General features: G+C 36.4%; 1 protein-coding gene and 1 long non-coding RNA gene across 5 annotated transcripts in view; one reads left to right on the forward strand and one right to left on the reverse strand.

Annotated features, from left to right (window-relative positions):
• Positions 1-9059, forward strand: part of LOC127979762 (uncharacterized) — a 46084-nt gene extending 37025 nt beyond the window's left edge. The window contains exon 6 of the long non-coding RNA XR_008158864.1: positions 7499-9059. This is a non-coding gene — a long non-coding RNA (uncharacterized LOC127979762). The remainder of the gene's footprint in view (positions 1-7498) is intronic.
• Positions 1-19504, reverse strand: part of LOC127979760 (zinc finger protein 516) — a 36998-nt gene that overhangs the window by 14335 nt on the left and 3159 nt on the right. The gene's annotated exons all lie outside the window — the stretch shown is intronic.

A 19504-nucleotide genomic window follows, 5' to 3' on the forward strand; every position in this document is an offset into this window, starting at 1 on the left:
AAGTCCAGTTACACAAATATGACCCTGGACCACAAAACCAAAATACATTGTATGGGTCAAAATAATACATTTTTATTTTAGGTAAAGATCATGTTCCTTGAAGATATTTTGTAAAGTTCCTACCTTAATATTAATCAAAACCTAATTTTTGATTAGTAATATGCATTGCTAAGAACTTAATTTTTTGGACAATTTCAAAGGTGATTTTCTCAGTATTTAGATTTTCTGCCCCCTCAGATTCCAGATATTCAAATAGCTGTATCTCAGCCAAATATTGTCCTATCATAACAAGCTTATTTATTCAGCTTTCAAGAAATTGACCCTTATGACTGGTTTTGTGGTCCAGGGTCACAAATGTGTTTAATACTCTTAAACATATATTTAGAATCTAAATGTTACAAATTTATACAGTTTATTATTTTCAAATATTTTCAGACCAAAACAATAGTTTGAGTTTTATAATTACCAATTACTCTTAAAAGTGAATAAAATTTAGCTGAAATTCCTATAATAGGCAGTTTAGTGGCAGATTCCCATTGTAACCCCAAAGAGTGTGACAAGATGGTCAACGTGTTCAGAGAACTGTATTACTTTTTTCCTGGGCAATAACTGGGAATGTTCCAGGTATTTTTTAAGGTATGTGTGACAACTTGCCCCCATCCACCTTATATTTCAGCCCATCTTGTGAGGGTTTGTATGAATCTTTGCCTGAAGGACAACAGTAAGTCTCAGTTAGTCCCCTCTCATAGTCAGTATGAACAGTGGTCTGCTCACAAGCCTTAATTCATTGTGTGCTTGTGTGTGTATGTGTGTGTGTGTGTGTGTGTGTGTGTCTGCTGAGGCGTAGAGAGACTATTCAGTGTTGGGCAAGAGAGGGGCCAGTTGGGATGAACCCTGAGGGCCAGTCCTCTCTCTCTCCCAACAATCAATAATCCATTATATACCAACTACATTTCACCACTGGCCCTGCATCCCCTTCACACAAACACATACATTCTAAGGCACAAAAAGCACTCGCCTCTCCACAGTTCATCTTTTACGGTAAGTTAACCTGCTGTGCTAAAAAAATGCCAGGTAAGAAATTTAAAGAGGAGACATTTAGGAAATTGGAAGTTTTCCTTGAGGCCCCATCATCCATTTATCTCGACTTATTTCCAATGTTTACCTACTTATCTAGTTAATTTCCTTTTATTATTTTATTATTGTATGTTGGGTAGCGTGGAAACAGTGTAGCCTCTATGACAATGGAATGGATGAGGTGCTTAACCACATAATAACGGAACTGAACATGCTGAACTGCTAATGAATAGTGTTTTGCTGTTTGGCAAACCAATGAGCTGAGCATTAAATCGCTGTAACTACGATACCAAGAGGTTTGGGAGATGTGTAAGGACAGACACTACACGAAACACACACATACATATACACACGTCAGCAGTGGGGTTATTATTGAAACATGGCTGTTCTCGGAGGGCTTACCTCAGCTCTGCTGACCTACTTATCCCCAGACAGTTCATCTCATCTTGCAGCTCCATCAATGCAGGATCAGTGCATTTTTCAAATTGAGCTCTGTGTATGTGTGTGTGTGTGTGTGTGTCAGTACGCGTGTGTGCACTCAAATCCTAAACCAAATTGTCCATTTTATCCAAATACACAGAGACAGTAACCAAACCACTAACAGGCATCAATACTGACAAGAGAAGGTAGAAGAGCTTGATTGTCTTTTGTTCTCAGTGTGATGTGATGGACGGCAGATTAATCACTTGTTTGACTGCAACCAATGAGATTTTTTATGCATTATTTGTCCTAAAACAAGCCAAACGAAACAAGCAAAAACTTTTATATTAATTAACATCAGTTTTTGATTTCCACTCAATGCACAAATGTTATCTTGTTTTTATTCAAAATCACAATTGGCAGTGATGAAATTCACTTGTTATCCATCATTTTTGAGAAAACTCCATATTGTCTCTATGGCCTTCCTAACAGTTTGGTGGATCTCAAATCCCCCCAAACTACAGTTGCATTGTGCCTCTCGCACCAGAACTGTCACAATAGCTCATGTCTATACCTCCTCTGAGCTGCGGGGAGTCCAACACGGCCATTGTTGAATGCAGGGGTCCATCCTACGCTAGAGGCCTGTCTGAAGCATGTCTGGTTGGGGAAGACAAAGGGAAGTCCCTCCTGGTCCCATTTTGGAGTAGATCCTGCCTAGTACCCTCGACTGCTGATTATGGCTGAAATAAAAGGGGGGCCCTGTTGCAAGTTTACGATTGTGAGCACGATAGCAGGTGCTGAGGCTAACGTTGTCATGTTAAATTACGGAAAATATTCTGGTGTGTTCCAGAGATGTGATTCCCCCAGGTTTGAAATGAGAGGAGCCAAGAAGAAGCAGGCTTGGTTGGACATGCTACACGAAATGTCACGTCTAGCAAAGTTAAAATCTGTGTCATGAGGAATGTGAGTACAGATGTGGTCATACGATAAAAACCGAACGGAGAACAGGCACAAGTGTTTCTATTCAGCTGAAATGTAAAGCTTAGTGATACAGCTTGCACAGGGTGAAGGGCCTTTTGTTCTACAGTGTTTATGAAATGAACACTACTTAACTGTAGCCTGTCCACCTTACATAGGCATAAAACAAGATTTACAACTCGAGTTCTTCAAAAATATGCTTTCCCTATATAGACTTCATCCTTGTCCACTAGTTATGGTCACTGACAGTGGTTATGATTGGGTGTTTGTGATTCTAGTGGTTTCCACAGATGGGCTACAGCCAGCGTTCATTTGAGATTCCTGAGGAACCTTCCTCTGACACGTCTGTGGCTGTTACCCCTGCCTTAGTCTCGTGTAGCCAGACCTTTGGACTGACGGCTGAAGGTCTGGAATCCAAGGCCTTCCCATGAGGCTGTTTGACTGACATGTCAAACAACCAATCACAGTTCATGCGTTCAGCATCACATTTCGGGGTGTGGAAATGTTGCCACAATAACAGACCGGTGTGTAAAACTCTCGGCCGTATTTTAAAGATTCTATGCTGCAAATTTTGAATATTACACATACTTTTGAAAATCCAGCTTTTAGTTGATCCTGATAAGCACTCATCGTCAAAGTTGTAAACACAACAGCTTTCTTCTTTCATGAAGTGGTTTGGTGTCATGGCATCTTTGTTTCCAGCCGGAACATTAAAGAACGTGACACACTTCCTGGAAATCCTGTATAATTCATCCAATCCGATGACGACTTTGAAACTCCAGAAATGTTTCTACTTTTGTGTGCCATATGCATCAGACATTCAGCCAACGGTCCATGACGTCTGAGGCTGAGACTGCCCCTGCCTCAACTCTTACCTGTCATTCCTAACACACTTTCGCCAGTATATACACAGTACAAGTCAAGCACCTTATAAACAGTGATTCAGTCATCTTAAAAGCCCAGTTCACTCAAAATTTTTGTCATTATTTGGTCACCCTCACTCACTCATCAGTGTTTCAAATCCTTATGCTCTTTTTTTCCACTGTGGAGCATAAAATGTACACAATGACAGTTTATTGTGACGAGGGGATGGTAATTTTTCACAGATTTTCAAAGCTCATGTCTAGACTATAGCACACTATTCATACAAATCCATTTTATGGTGCTTTTAAAGTATTTGTATTGTCGTCACTTTTTATCATGCTGTTGTAGTTATTACTATAACATTTCTATTAAAAACATTGCAGGGGTGAAAAAAAACTAAAATACAGAATAACATAATAAACTGTACATTGAATGCAAGTTTTGAATTGATAAGAAGTTTGATATTTGCTGACCAAGACATTTATTTGATTAAAAATACAAATATAACATTGTGAAATTTAAAAATAAAAAAAAGTCTTCTGTTTCACATGATCCTTCAGAAATCATTCTAACATGCTGATTTGCTCAAGAAACTGTTCTTCTTATTATTAATGTTGAAAACATTTGTGTGGCTTAATATTTTGATGGAAACCATGCTATATTTTTTTAATCACGATTCTTTGATGAATAGAATTTAGATTAAAATACAGCATTTAAGATGGACATCTTTTGTAAAATTAACTGTTTAACTGTCACTTTTAGGGCATTCTTGCTGTTTAAAATATTTAATATCTAAAAAAAAAATTGTGCAATAGTGTAAATTAATCTTACTTTTTACTATTTTTTTAATTAATTTTTATTAACAATTATTTTTTAAACAATTAATTAAATGTTGCACATTAAGCATATTATTTGCTACCTTGTGGAATTTTACAGTATATACTGTACCAAATATGCTTAATGTAATTGTTATCTATCCTTATTAGCACTGTACTTTTTATTACTGCTGAAGTAATTAAATCATAATTAAATGATCAATGATTGATAAGCAGCCATATGCTTGAGGAAATTCTTCACAAAAGTGAAATCACATCCTTACGGGCGCATTTAAAATCAGGATCCGCTGTTCACACGCCACAGACACGCAAGCAACAACATATGTGCCTGTAAAAACAAAAACACACACAAAGACAGCCAGCTTTCATTGGAAAGAAACAGCAGCACATACACGGGCCCGTATCTGAGAGAGACAGCCCTGAGCGAGAGCTCCATTCTTTCCCCTCCTCTCTTTTCTCTGGCTGATGAATGGCTATGGCGAATCAACTGTCTGCTCGCTTATTCAACCTGACGGCTAGTCCAGCTCAGCACAAACGCCCCATGCTCTGGACACTACTCCTCTGCTCTGAGCCAGTGTGTGTGTGTGTGAGAGAAAGAGAAAAAGTGTGTATATCCTCATGTGAAAGACCGAGCTAAACAAGTCCCTGACACATATGTTTTTTCTAACACGCCCTGGCTTGAAACGTAAACCGTGAGCCAAAATCCTATGTGCGTATGTGTGTGCACTGTGCACATATGTTAATTGTTGCATCCGTGCCAAACAAACATGTTGCATGTCAGTGTGTGTGTGTTTGATAAATCCTAAAATACCACGAGAGGTTGAGCAAGAGGGGCTGTAGGCTTTGAAACGGACTACAATGGCACTGCTGATGTCGATCTTACACCACAAACCAACAGTGCAGCACAACGTGTGTGTTACTGACTTGTGATGCTCATCTACTAATACGATTACACCGCTGCAGTGACTTCTTCACAAAGCAGCAGTTTTGTCCAAGCTCAGGCAGAATTCATAGCTCATAACTGTATAATGGAATGATAATGGTTGGACATCAGTATTATGAGAGCAGCGTTTCTCCAGTAGAGACGGCAGACGTGCGAGGGTTCCACGACCTCCCAGCGCCGTCGCTACACAACACCACTCCCTAAAGCCAGAACACGGTTACACAAGCAATAAAGTGAGGGATTATTTTCCTGCTAGTGTGCTTGATGTCCGAGCAAAGAATCTGGAAATCCTGAATGACGATATGAATTGAAAATTAGGTTCGATACAACAAATGTGACACTTTCTGATTAGCAGCAACTTCAAAACTGTTATTAAATTGTGTTATTAAAAGGAGTAGACCTTTTGGTCAATAGAGGTTTTTGATAATTAAAGATATTCTTAATCTATATTAATGTTTGAATAATCGACACAGGATGAAAAATCCTTGCTTTTTCGTCCCACGAATCATTGTGCCTGGTGCATAGCCCCATAGCAATCATTGTTTAGATTCAAAAGTGTTATCGAGCCAAATTTTCGTGTTCAGCGTGAAAAGGCCTTTTTAATGGGGAGCACCATTTGAGCACCAATGTACTAATGCAATTTTACTATTCAGCTAGACTGTGTATGACAAAGTGACTCTTATGAATTCACTCTATAATAGTAGTGTACATAATTCATGCAGATCTGTCAAAGTTGTACATTCCCATATAAATGTTAGTGGGATAAAAGGAAAATATTTCTAGAGGTGTCCACAGGTGGGCATATATGTGTGTTTTTTGGGTGCAAGCCAAAGCATGCAAGTGTGCATGTATTCCTTTGTGTGTGTGTGTGTGTGTGTGTGACAGCAGTGATAGAGAGATGATAGAGGGACACCAGCAGTAATGCTTATGTAATATCAGGCCGAGCCTCTGCAGCACTCCTGATGGCAGTATGACATAACACCTATGCGGCCACACAGCTCATCCAAGAAACACACACATACACACTCAAACAGACAAAGGTCTGGTCTATATGATATGCCTGCAATCTATTATGACTTGATAGTTTCAAACAACGGCAAATTTTAAATTAAAATTAACATTGATTTTGAAAACTTTCTAAATCGACTAATCTTGAAACTCTATCATCATTTACTCAAATTCATGTAATTAAAAATTATATTCAACAAGTGTACTTTGAGGAATACTGGTCATTTTTTTTTAAAAGAATGAAAGTGAATGATGACTGGGGCCATCAAGCTTCAAAGTGACAAAGATACACCCAAAAAAAAGTCTATATGATTTATGAACTATCTGAAGTCATAGTGGAAGTATCAATCTGAAATTAAGCAGCAGCCTATCATTATTTGATTATCATTAATCATTCTTTTGAATCAGCATCAACGAATCAGTTGATCCATTCCAAACCGGTCTTAATGACTTGTTCATGAAGCAAAGTAATCTGTTTTTTTTTCTAGTATTCATTTATATGTTCGTTTTTGTTTTATTTATTTTAGTGCAAGTTTAGAAATAAGAAATGATTCTGAAATAAAAAAAAGTGTTTTCTTTTTTTATAGTTTTTTTCTTGTTTATTTTACGTAACAAGTTTATTTTATGGGTTTAGTTTTGATTCAATAAAACCCCTTTAGACGTGTATTTATTTCTTTGGGTAACTGTAGAATTGATTAGAGTGACAGTAAGTGGCTTGCAGATACACTAGTGTGGTTGGCGTGGTCTACAGCTGAACTATAATCTGAAGGCATTAACTTGCTCTCTAAAAAAAGCTCTCTGAACAGGGATTAGATTATCATGGTGAGGCCAGCTAAGACTCTCTTACTCGCTCTCTTTTTTGTCTCTCCCTTCCCTTCTTTTTTTGCACACACTTTCTCAACAAATCAAGGTAAAATGAATAAATGTGACAAAAAAAGAAAAGAAAAAGAAAGGCTGAAATGTGGGTCATTCTTTGAGTTCACCTCAAAGGTCTGTAAACCATTTTAATGTTTCATCTTTACATCTAGCATATGTTGTGGCACAGAACAGCCTAAACCTCTTGACTGGGTTTATAGCCGGAGCGATTGTTGACTATAGGGGCTTTGGTAGCCCCCTGGGGCAACTCGGGGTTAAGTGCCTGGCTTTGGGTTGCCAGATCTGCACCAGATGAGCTGCTCTTAGATTTGACCCATATTTGCCAGAGTTCTAATTAAAATGCAATGAACAGCAAAAATCTTTTTCTTAGATGGTTTACAGAAAATTTGTATTTCTTTACTCATGTAACTGTCCAAAAACTGTTGAAAGCTTCCAGAATTAGGCTATAAAAGTACAACATTTCATCTATTTTTGTGTTATATACACTTTCAAACAGCACAGCTCATCCCTCCACTGCCTGTATGCTTTATTGACCTTGATGGCAGCCCAAGTGGGACACTCTTCCCAAGAACCGTCTGGCCTCCGTAAGTATATCTGCGTCCTTGGCGAGAGATGTGATCACGGTCGCTCAGTTAGAGCTTGCAGGGCAGCCAGATGTCTTTCTCATGGCCTTCAAAGTATTGTCTCTCCAGCTGTTTATTTATTAATGTTGAGTTCATACTGCGATAACTCTCACCCTGCAAATACTGTTTATTATACCAGAACCATGAGAAGTGGCAAGTATTTAAAGATGAATGTCAAAACATTTTTACATTTTCTGAAGAAAATGTGAGTTAGTGCTCGTCTGCGCTGGGGAAAAGCCACTGTACAGTTTTGTCAGTACTTGCTTACTTATTATATATATGATCTTTAAATAATATCAGCCTTAAAAAGCTAAATACTTAAAGTTTACCTGAAGTATACAGTTCCACTTTAGCACAAATATACTAAGTATATCTTGAATTGGACTTCAGCACTACTTTCGCACAATTAAAGTGCATTAAATTAGTTGTTACAATTAAGCAGACTTTAAGTATACCAGTTTAGTATACTAAATGTACAATTGCAAGGTATTTTATTAAGCACATAAATATGAAAATGTATTTGTAGTATATACTTAGCATTTCAAATACATTTAAGTATGTTTATTTTTAACTAGGGTTGTTTGGAAGTAAAAACAATCATTAAGATTTTTAAAAATATATATAATCAGAGTATTGATGTTATGCATCAGGGGCTTAATACATTAAAGAATATCAATCTATGCTTTAAGGTCATCGTCACAGTCTCTGAACAAGCTCAAGTTTCTTAAAACGTCTGGTTTCTCTCACTCTGGTTAGTTCAGAGAAGGACAGGTAATCTAACACCATGAAAGCCATCTCGATCGCTCTCTTTCCCTCCCTCTTCTCTGTTCTTCTTTTGCGTGTTCCTGTTCTGGTAAGAGAAGATCTGTCTCTTTTTAATGAAACTCCCCGTCACACCCATCTCCCATCTGGTATGTGTGCATATATGTGTGTGTGAGGTGGTGGGAGGAGAAGGCTAGTGTGTGTGTGTGTGTGTGAGAGAGTACAGAAGTAACCAGAGAGAATAACATGTGTATGTATGTGCGGTGTCATTACAACAGGAAGCCTTTGCTCTGATGAGAGGTCTCACTTCCTGTTTATAGAGCAACCACTGGAGCGCAACAATAGCTGGAATTTTGATGGATCGGCAGAGAGGACGCCCAACTCACACCCTCCAGAGAAAAAGATTTCGTTTTGCACTCTTGCTGACAACAGTCCAACACAATCTGTGAGAAATCAGCAGCAATACATTCAGTGTTCCTGATCAGCTGTAAAGGAACAGGCAAGTCCCTCTGTAAACAGTACCTAAAGCAGTTTTACAAACTAATACATTCATAAGTTCAGTTTATAATGTTATTGTATCATATTTGAACCCTAAAATTACAATTATTTTATTTTACTACAATTCATGATTTTCAAAACATGATCAGTTAATCGAATACAAAGAGTACAAATTTGTATGTGTTTTGTGTATACTTATGTATTCATAAATACACACATACAGAATATTTCGAAAATATTTACATGTCTGTATTTATATTCATAATTTATAATATAAATGTTTTTAATATATATAAAAAAAATCTTAAATATATAAATGCTTGTGTGTATTTATATTCAGATAATAATAAATATACACAATACACATACATACATTATGTAAAATAAAACATTTATTTTGGATGTGATTAATCATTTGACAACACTAATATATAAATATAAACAATCCTGTTTTGCCCTGTGACATCATATAAATAAATCAGTAATTTAAAAGTTTTTTTTTTTAGCACAATAAACTCAATTTAGTTCAACAACTAGTATTATAATATCTACTTGGAAGAATTCTACCTAAATTATAATTGACCATTAAACATTTTTTACAGTAATGGCATTGATATTTCTGAGTAGTTTGCAGTCTATTGAGAATTGTGGGAGTTATGTGTCATATAGACAAAGCTGGCTTAATCTTACATGCAACATCTAAATACAGGTTTCCTATTTGTTTGTTTGTATGTTTGTTTATGTATTTATTCTTGTGGTGTAAAACATCATCTGTACATTTTGTTTCATTTTCGTCAGATTCTCCCATTGGCTTATTTTGGTCATTTGCTACAGCTTAACTTTAACAATAGCCTAACAAGTTATTGTGTAAAGGGCTTTTTTGGCTCATGTCTGATCAAAATGGTGTTGAGCATTCCCCTCACTGAGGAATACAGTATGTCATGTCGGGCTCTCTGGGATTTGAGGTCAGTCCAGCTGGACGTCTGGTGCCAAAATGAGGTGGATTACTCCCTTTAATCCCAGTCACCCCAAAGGAAGAGAACTAAAGCTGCCAGTGTCCTTCTTCAGACCACAGACATCATTCAGCTGATCTTTCTGAACCTCTTTAAACAGACTTAGTGAAGTGTTGGAGAACAGTGCTACTATCACTTGTCACAATACAAAAAAAAAAAAAAAAAAAAAAAAAAAACAGATGTAGAAGAGTTTTGCCCTCAGGGGACCAGAAGCACTGACGATGAATTATAAATTTAAACTGAATCATGTGACGAGGGTTGTCAAGGAATTAAGTATATATTACTTCTGTCATTGCCTTAAAATTAAAAAAAATAAGGTTGTATATACTAGCATCAGTTAATGCCATAGGTTTAAAAAAATAACAATGTTAATTTAGAAATACTACTTAATGTATTAAATGAAAGTATAAACTTTAATGTTAAAAATGCATGTAGAATGCTGGAAAATTGTTAGTCCTTTAAACTTCATACACCAAAATCATTTGTTTGACTGAATTTCTTATTGTATCTCCTTAAAAACAAAACTGCTGTCCAGACAATAAGGGGTTTTGATTCCACTTTTTACAACAACATATTGATTTCAGGTACAACACTTTGCAATAGCTGTACTCACAAGCGATTAGAAACTCAGACTTCAAGAACTTACTTGAGTAATCTGAACAGAAGGGATGCACTGTATTGGATACGAGAGGTTTGGCACTGAATGGTAGCTTTATTTTTCTCAATAAGCGAAACCCCTTGAGCTTGAGCTATTAATAATCTCGGAGCTCTTTTTCAGAGGAACAGCTGTTGGGGAAGCTGAAATTTGCTAATATTTACAACCTAGGCTCATTGGAAAAATGTGCCTCTATTTAAACAAACTCCAAAAACGCACTGCTACATACAATTCACTGCAGTTTCCAGATGAAATGAACACTAGTGGCACTGAAATACCACTGACTTTTCATTCTTGTTCAAACAAATTGTGATCACAGGGTAGAATATTGATTAATACTTTTTTTGTGCGTTTCTTTGCACAGTACTGTTATGACTTAAAAACACTTTTAGTACATGATTTATAAACCAACACATTTAATGTTTGCATCACAGCTCCACATGACATGCATGGATTTTCTGACGTAGTAAACCTGCTCAGGAGCTCACCTGGTACAACACTGCATTTGGGTGCAAATCCTGTGAAACCTGAGTCATAAATTTTTTTTTTTAAAACCTTTTAGACTTGTAGATACAAGATAGAATGCCGTGGTTGTCTCAGCATATGTTTTTGTCTCGTTTGATTTTGTTACCATTATCGGTTAGGGTAGGATTTAGTGTACGTTATTTTCAAACGTAATAGCACATTAACTATTTAGCACCATTCTTTGGAAATGTTATTTTCTAACTGATGTAATATGTAGAACAACCAGGGGGTCACATTCATAGTGATCCGTTTCGAATAAAACTGAAAACACTTTTAGCACCACTCACTGGAAATTCCACCTTTAATCTTTTGCAAGATATTTCCTTCCCATTCATACAACCGTATGAATCAAAATAATATATACACACCTATATACTTTACAGCAATGATTAGTCTACATCTAATATTTAGCGGTTTTAAATACAAAAAGTACACCAAAGATATAACGTGCTGTGCTTTTCTACATGTTGTTTTACAGACAAACCTGACTCTGAATAATTTACAGCAGCAAGGCCTTGACATCCACAGGATCCAATTAGTTGAAATCCACATGCAATCAGTCCACAGGAAAAAGGCACAACAGGGACATCTCCAGAGAGACGAGAGACTATTAGCTAGTTTCTAAAATACAGAGGGGTGCACTGCGTAAAGAGAAGAGCAAATGCACCACTGCTTTGACAAAACGTGGAATCCTTAAAAAAAACAATGTGATCCTCGTATAGAAATACCTGAGTTACAAACCTCTGACTTCGTAACAGCTGTTCTTTAAATAGCGACAGCTATTAGATATAGTGTATGATAGTGCAGTTTAATGTTATATATAGCACTATAGTGTAATATTGTATAGCTATGATCCGGTAGGACAATGTAATTTTTAAGTAATCAGTTTAAGTGCCCTCAAAAATAAATAAAAGCGTCTGATGGTGAAATGCAAAACCCTGACGAGCTGAATGTTTGTCTTTGCTGAAGCTTAAACTTTCCATAAATCAAGTGAAGAACTGCACAGCTTGTTAATGTTTTCCTTCAAACCAAAGACTGTAACTACAACCGACTTTCCTCTGCTGAAAACAAAAGATCATTTGAAGAATGTTTCAGTTGTTTTTGTGCAGACAATGAAAGTCGATTGCGTAAAACAAAACTGTCAAGTCAAGTTTACATAGCAGAACCAGTCCTAGATGTTTTTTTACAAAATGAATCCAAGCCAGAAACACAATATAAACTTAGTATCTGAATCTTTGATTACAATTCCGGGTACTTCTATCAGTAAAGATTGGGTCTGTGTTGGTTTGCATTAAAAGCTCTAGAGAAAAAGGGCTGTTTCTGTCTAAGGGTGGAGTTGTTTGTGTGGTTTCCAGCCAGTGGCAACAATGGTTTGTTTCTGTAATCTCAAATGGAACATTTGTTAGACATTGTGTGATTATGCCTTACTGAATAAAGTATCATAAAAGGCTTTAGTCTGGTTCTTAGTAGTATAATCAGGTTTGGTCTAGTGTGGCACTGATATGGATGATGTGCTGTGCTTTGAAGAAGTATTCTGCTCTAATTGTATAACATGATCTGGTTTAACCAGGTTTGATTTGGTATGGTCTAGTCTAATTTGGCCTTTCATGGTATCATATGATCAGTCTTTCAGCATTGCTATACTCTGGAAAGGTCAGGTCTTAGTTTAATATGGTTGGTTATGCTGCAATGAGGTAAAGCCGCAAAATGGGGCAGTTCACCCAAAAAGAAGAATTATAGGCTACTAATTAAAGTTACAGTCATTAAGAGGTTTAAAAAAATACAGCAAAAACAGTCTTATTGTGAAATACCATTAAAATGTAAAAGAACCTTTTTGTATTTTAACATATTTATGTCATTTATGCCTGCAATGTCACATGATTCTTTAGAAGATTCATTCAGCCAAAAATTAAAATTATGTGATAAATGACTCACCATCATGTCATTCCAAACCTGTAAGACCTCCGTTCATCTTCAAAACACAGTATAAGATATTTTAGATTTAGTCCGAGAGCTCTCAGTCCCTCCATTGAAACTGTGTGTACGGTATACTGTCCATGTCCAGAAAGGTAATAAAATCATCATCAAAGTAGTCCATTTGACATCAGAGGGTCAGTTAGAATATTTTTAAGCACTGAAAATACATTTTGGTCCAAAAATAATAAAAATATGACTTTATTCAACATTGTCTTCTCTTCCAGGTCTGATGTGAGCGCGTTCACAACACTGCAGTGACACTATTGACGTGTTACTACTTTGGACTACTTTGATGATGATTTTATTACCTTTCTGGACATGGACAGTATACCGTACATACGTTTTCAATGGAGGGACAGGAAGCTTTCGGACTAAATTTAAAACATCTTAAACTGTGTTGCGAAGATTAATGGAGTTAATGCCATAATTTTAATATTTGGGTGAACTAACCCTTTAATAATAAAAAGAAAATCTTACTGACTGTAAAATTGTCATTTATTCAACATCAGGTTGTCCCAAATCACATTAATTTCTATCTTTTAACTAAAAAGATGAATTTATGAAGAAAATCTGGGCTGGTCTTTTCCATTTTATGACCATGACTGACAACTGGAGTCTTAAAAAAAAAAAAAAAAGCACAATAAAATCATACTGAGAAGGATTTTCACTATACATTACAATGTATATAGTTTATGATTTTTTTTATGTTGCTTTTTGTCATTTTGGAGCTATACAGCTGCATTCCCCGTTTACTTTCATAACATGGCGATAAACCGTATATAAATATGACTTCCGAGTAATCTATCCCTTTAAAAAGGACAAAGGCAGTGGCAGTGGTTCAGAAAAACTTTGCTTCCTATATGCTGGACGTGATGGCAGTGAGGTCATGGTCAAACACAGGGATGTGTGCAGTATACAGTACCAACCTGTTCCTGTTGGAACGTTGGACAGGAAGATACACACTGCCATCACTTGTTGTGCTCTCTAGTGCCAAAGCTGTGCCCTGCTCAGCTCTCTCGGCCTCTCTCTCTCTGCCCGCTGCTGCCAGCTCACCCATGTGCCAAGCCCTCCACTAGACACACAACAAATTCTGGACAATCATCCCAAAACTGTTTTTATGCTCAAAACATATTTGTTCGCATTACCACCAGCAATTTACAGTAATGACATCACCAGCCTGTTTTTCCACTATACTGACTGATGCTGATTAGTCAGCATTACCAAGTTAAAAGATAAAGGATCTGCCATTATTTGAATAACCTCTAGTCAAGAGAGTTTTTGTTTGCGTACATATAAAACAACACACAGACATATTAGGACATGTGTTCTCAACTAAACACTCTGGAAAAACAAGTACAGTTAGGTTTACTTACTATACCAGTTGAGGCGTAATGCCTCAAAACAGAATTACTCTAATATGAAGCGGAATGACATCTGGAATTATAAACAAACATACAAATAAATAAAATAATACATTTTATAATTACATTAGGATTATTTATAATCTATCAAAAAATAAAACATTCATTTTATTTCCATATTGTTTATACTACATACAGTACGTAAATTGTACACTTCAATATAATTAATTAAAATACTCATTTGATTGCATGTTATATTTAAATTTCAAACCGAGCAGCAAACAAATGACTGAGAATTTACTTTTAACTTAACCAAGTAAACAATCTGAACATGTCCAAATAATTATTTAATGAAATGTTCAGCTTGAAAAGTGCTTTCTTTAAGAACAGCACTTGGTTTAAAATTGTGTTGCTTAATGCAATGGCATTCCTACGTTTTAAATTACTGGTTTAAGTATCCAAAGACTTTCTGAAGAAACCGTATGAATCTTACTCTATATTTACTATAAAACATGGACCATTTACTGCCTAATCAAAAAAAAAAAAAAAAAAAAAAACCCAAATAGGTATATAATCAAATAAATATCAACCAATTTAAGATGGCATCTGTTCACTCTTAAACTGGACGTCTTAACTCAGCAAATTAAACTCTTCATGCGGAGTCTCTCCTCCCCCTCAGCTGCACTTAATCCCAGTGATTAAATCATTTTTCTTCAGCCCTAATTTTCCCTGTTACAGGGCTATGATGGAGGATGGGCGTGCTCGTTATTGATTGGTGGGTTGAGCAGATTACCCTAATAGCAGGATTACCACCCACATGTTGACCACGCGTGTTGGAGCTGCTGGGCCGTGGTGCCAGCTCCCTATCAGATGGCCAGGGGGAGCACTGAAGACATAACACACCACTCAATAAGAGCATGTGTCTGCTCGTCTGTCTAGAGGGTGCGCATTAACAAGTATTTGGCAACTCATTAGGTTCTTTTATTTGCAAACTCATTAGTCATCTCAGCTGTGTTGTCAGTTAGGATGTAGTCAAACTTGCCATAATTATCACGTTTAGCTGCCTTAGCACAACTTGACATCTTGAACATGACAGGTTCTGTGACAACTGGTGTAAATGTCATTTTTAATCTAATGCTAGTATGTCAGGCGCAATTCTAACATGTAATGTAACATGTAAATGTGCTTTATATGTAAATTGTTTGTTGTTCAAAGGAAGAATATGGTTATTATAACTGAATCAAACTGATAACATTGACAATAATAAAAGTAATTTAATGTAGAAACAGCGTCTTAAAGGGACAGTTCACCCCAAAAATAGAAAATGTATTCACTGTTATGCCATTCCAAGCTTTTTTGACAAAGGAAACGTCCAAGCAAAATTCACAGTTCTGTCATCATTTACTCACTCTCATGTCAATCCAAACTCTCATGCATTTCTTTCTTCTGTGAAACATAAAAGACTATGTTTTGAAGAGTGTTGGTAACCAATAATTCGGGGCCCCGTTTACTTATTTGACATGTTTTGTCCATATTATGGAAATCTATGGGTCCCAAAACTCTCTGATTATCATCATTTTTAAAAAATAACTTATTTTGAGCTCCACAGAAGAAACAAAGACAAACAGGTTCCGAACATCATGATGAAGAGTAACTGATGACAGAATTTTTATTTTTGAGTTGACGATCACTTTAAATAAGTTATTTATTGAAGAATATCCAAGCTGCCTTGTTCCTTACAATGAAAGGGAATGGATACCATCATTCTCATGAACAGTATTTAGTGAAAATTGACTTAAATTACTGTTTTTCCATGGTTTTAGAATATAGTGCACAAGTGATGTCTCTACTTTTACAATGCTTTTCTAATACTTTTTTGTCTTTTTGGGAGCTTGACAACCCTAGTCTCCATTTACTTTCATTGTGGAAAAGAGAAGCTCAGACATTCTGCCTGATTTCTACAGGGAAAAAAAGAAGTGGATTTTAAATGACATGAAGGTAAGTAACAAACGTAAATTTGTGTGTAAATTATCACTTTAAGGGAACAACCGCCATGGTTGCCAGGGTAGCGGTTTTCCCGCACAATTGGGCTATTTTAGAAAAGGAGTTGCGGGAAAAAATACGGAGTTGCGGGTTGCGGTTTTTTGGGCTACATTTATGATGTACTGCGGCCGCAAAAAAAATAAATAAAATAAAATAATTGTGGACAAAGATAAAAGTGAACCTTTTATTAGTGGGTGTTGATCCCCCGGGAATTAATACTTGCGAGTAGTATTAATACTTGAGCGCGCGCCACATGTGCTTTGACATCACAAATCAAGCATCATCATCACGTCACTCACATCATGAGAGCGTTGTAGTCAGAAGCGTTGGTTCGGTTGTCTGTGGATGAACAAGCAGCATTCTAAAATGTCAGGTAAATGGGGAAAGTATGGAAAGAAGTATCGCAAAGAATGGGAGACAGAGAAAGGATTAAAGGAGTGGATTCGAAGTGTTCCAAATGATGATAGAATAGTGTATTTTATATATATATATATATATATATATATATATATATATATATATATATATATATATATATATATATATATATATATATATATATATATAATAGTGTATTGTGTATTAAAAAAACAGTGTGTGCAAAGAATTTGGGTAAGACAAAAGGCGAATACTTTAAACTTAAACTTATATACATTTATTTTAAGGCCCTTTGTGGGAATCCAGCCGTTGTCTAATCTGATTGGACACTGAAAAATTGGGCTAGTTTTCATTCCATTTGGGCGGGTTTTGAGTTGTCATTGGGCTGGAAATATTTCTGGGACCTGGCAACCCTGACAACCGCACATTTTCATTTAACTCGCTCTCTGTAATTCAAACCAAAGCTGGATTAAGACCACAATAGAGAGAATTCAAGAAATTTATGGTTATTTCCTTTCAGGACTATTGCTCCCGAGGATACATGGAAATTGACTTTGTCTCTCAATTTGAACCCTGTGTGTATATCCTCGAAGCCATTTTCCTGATTATGATTCTATTAGACTGAATGTACAACAATCAGCAGTTTATCAAACAGACAGTTATTCAAATTAATCCACAACAGGTAAAACTGCACTTCCGTCGATGACATACTGCATGACCAAATCCACTAGCTCGCTCTCATCTACTTCTGTAAATGTTTGATTTAATGAACAATGAGAGGTAATGATGCAGCAATGAGACATTTAACAGCTTTGTGAAATTATATAATACACATTACGCATACTCTAGCAATAAAGTCAACTCATAAAATCTATTTCCCCTACTATGAGTGTTTTAATAATCAACAGAATGTATCATAAAACATTACTGCACACACTTCACCAAAAGGATCGCCCGTTATTACGTCTTTTGAATCCAAATGACACTAATGGCTAAGCAGCCTCAAATTGCTTCAGTATAACAATGGCATTAAAATATTACAGTTGCAAATGTAAGCTTTTCCCATGTGTCCAGATGGGGGAACTAGAAGCTTATTCAGGCCACGCAAAAAGAATTCCAGTAATCTACTGCTGATCCTTCACAATGCCACCCTTGTGCCTTTTGTTTTAGCCTCCCCACTGCCTGTACTCAAAGCCACTGATAATGTTAATGGACCCTTCCTCCAGCCAGCGGATCTTGAACTATTAGGAGTTGCAAGAGGACGCATTGAAAACGCTTGTTAAGTCATACAGTAGTTGAATGTTAAGGGGGCGAACAGGGTCAGCTTCGCAAGGTCAACACAAGTTCAAAAGCCATAAACCTCAAACGCAGTGAAAATAGTCTGGCCACAAATGGGTATGTCAAATTAAGACCAGATACTTGTGTAGTGTTATTTAATCTTTTGGATATATTTGAAAAGATGCATAAGTAACCATGCTGTGTATTCTAGGTACTGTAGACACTTTTAAAAATATTGGTTGTAAAAGGGGGTTTTTGAAGCAATGCGATAGAAGAGCCATTTTTAGTTCCTCAAAGAAACTTTCTGTGAACAGTTCCTTAAAGAACTTTATGTTTTTGTTTTTTGAATAAAGTACATTTTAATAATCCTAAGAATGTTTTCAATTTTAAGCAACCTTTTGTGCAACGCAAATATCCCATGCGTTCTTAAAAATATAGTTTCCAAAGTGGGATCATAGAAGTACTGTCATAGAAGTGCTAATGTGAAAAACATTTACAAATTGTATTAATTTTCCACTATGTTAAAGGTTCTTCGTGGCACCATCAATGCCAATAAAAAGCCCGCTGTTTTTTTAGGAATGTGGCAAACAGTTATTTTTAAGTAAACAGCTTGGGTTCCAATTCCACCATCACTCTTTTAAACTAATTTACATTTTTAAAAAGGCTCTTTATTCCATTCTCATTCACAGAAAAGTCTTGAAATCCAAAAATCCCACATCCCTCGACATTTAAACGGTTGAACCCAAGGCCCCTGGCCCTTTTCCGATGAACAAAGAACAAAACAAGCACAGAACATCTTATCACTTTTCCTTACATCTCAGAACAGTCACGGCTGGGATTTCACAGGTCACTTAGGTCTCTTCACAACTCAAACAAGCAGTACAACACCCACTCACTCATTCCCGAATGAACATGCTGGAGTTTGTTTGATTTGCACTGTCAAAAAGGTGTGTAGTGCGTGAACCGAAGCCATGTAAACAACTTGCTTCATTGAGGCTGAGCACAGTAAGCAGATGCACATAAAAGGGAAGTGACTTTAGCAAAAGGCCCATGCAAATATCTCCCACCACTGCTGCAAGGTAAGGTTTTTTTTGTCTATCGCACATAACACAAGAATAACTGTAGTGTTCAGTGTCTTTTTTTTTTAAACCCATGGCAGCCTCTTGACAACCAATAACTTAGTAAACACAGTCAAGTATGCAGTTGGGACTTTGAGAAGTTAATTATTTTCACATATCAACACTAACTTTTTTTAGAAAGACATGCCGTTGTTCCTTTAGAGTTAAACTACATGTGCATGATGTAGTCCTCCTTCTGTTCTGAAATCATGTCGACGCCACTGGAGCAGCATGCATGTAGATGCATGCATGTTTAAAACATTTTTCAAAT

Source organism: Carassius gibelio, chromosome B19, assembly GCF_023724105.1.
Source record: "Carassius gibelio isolate Cgi1373 ecotype wild population from Czech Republic chromosome B19, carGib1.2-hapl.c, whole genome shotgun sequence".
In the NCBI taxonomy this organism is placed as follows: domain Eukaryota; kingdom Metazoa; phylum Chordata; class Actinopteri; order Cypriniformes; family Cyprinidae; genus Carassius; species Carassius gibelio.